Genomic DNA, 1,266 nt, shown 5'->3' with positions numbered 1-1,266 from the left:
CTCTGTGTAGCCCTGGCTGTCCTGGCACTCACTTTGTAGACCAGGCTGGCCTCGAACTCAGAAATCCGCCTGCCTCTGCCTCCCGAGTGCTGGGACTAAAGGCGTGCGCCACCACGCCCGGCCCCCTTGGGTACTTTCTGAAAGTCTATCTTTTAATCATGAGGCAGAAGCAGACAGATCTCAGTGAGCTGAGAAGCCAACTAGTTTCATGGCAAGTTCTAGGAGAGCCAGGGTACACAGAGAAACCCTGTCTCGAAAAACCAAAAAAGAATAAGAAGTTTGAAGGGCTTAATTGTGTGTAGAGGTACCCACCATTCATCCCAGTGTTCTGGAGACAAAAGCACACAGATCTTGAGTTCCAGAAGAGACAAGGACTATCTTTTAGACCACGTGAAGAAGGAAATTTGAAAGGCTAAATTCAGTAATGCTCCAGTCTCAGCAGTTTGTTCTCTGACTTTATTCTGGCTGTCCTGGAACTCACTCTGTAGACCAGGCTGGTCTCAAACTCAGAAATCTGCCTGCCTCTGCTTTCCGAGTGCTGGGATTAAAGGCGTGCGCCACCACTGCCCGGCTTGTTTTGTTTTTAAGACAGGGTCATTTTATGAAGTTCTACTTGTCCTGGAACTCACTATGAAGACTAAGGTAGCTTCAAATTCAGAGATCCACTGAGCGCTAGTTTCATACAACATAGTGGGCTACAATGAGGAAATGTTAAATTGCTCAAAAGGAAGGATGATAATAACCAACATAAAAATCTCTTAAATTGCTGGGCGTGGTGGTGCACGCCTTTAATCCCAGCACTTGAGAGGCAGAGGCAGGTGAATTTCTGAGTTCCAGGCCAGCAGAGTGAGTTCCAGGGCTATACAGAGAAACCCTGTCTCAAAAAAAACCAAACCAAAACAAAACAAAAATCTCTAAATTTAGAGCCAAGTGTGGTTGTGCACAGTTTAAATCCCAGTGCTTAATCTGGCTAGATTTAACGGACTAATCTCATGAGTGTGAGGCTACGTCATGGTGAAAGCTACATAGTGAGATGAGTCCCTGTCTCAAAACAAAAATCAGAGCTGAGCGTGGTGGCACACGCCTTTAATCCCAGCACTCCGGAGGCAGAGGCAGACAGATTTCTGAGTTCGAGGCCAGCCTGGTCTACAGAGTGAGTTCCAGGACAGCCGGGGCTACACAGAGAAACCCTGTCTATAAAAACCAAACCAAAACAAAAAACAAAATAAAAAGGGCTGGTGAGATGGCTCAGTGGGTAAGAGCACC

The sequence above is a fragment of the Mus caroli genome, chromosome 10, assembly GCF_900094665.2.
Source record: "Mus caroli chromosome 10, CAROLI_EIJ_v1.1, whole genome shotgun sequence".
Taxonomy (NCBI): Eukaryota; Metazoa; Chordata; class Mammalia; order Rodentia; family Muridae; genus Mus; species Mus caroli.
Note: the sequence above shows the minus strand (reverse complement) of the source record.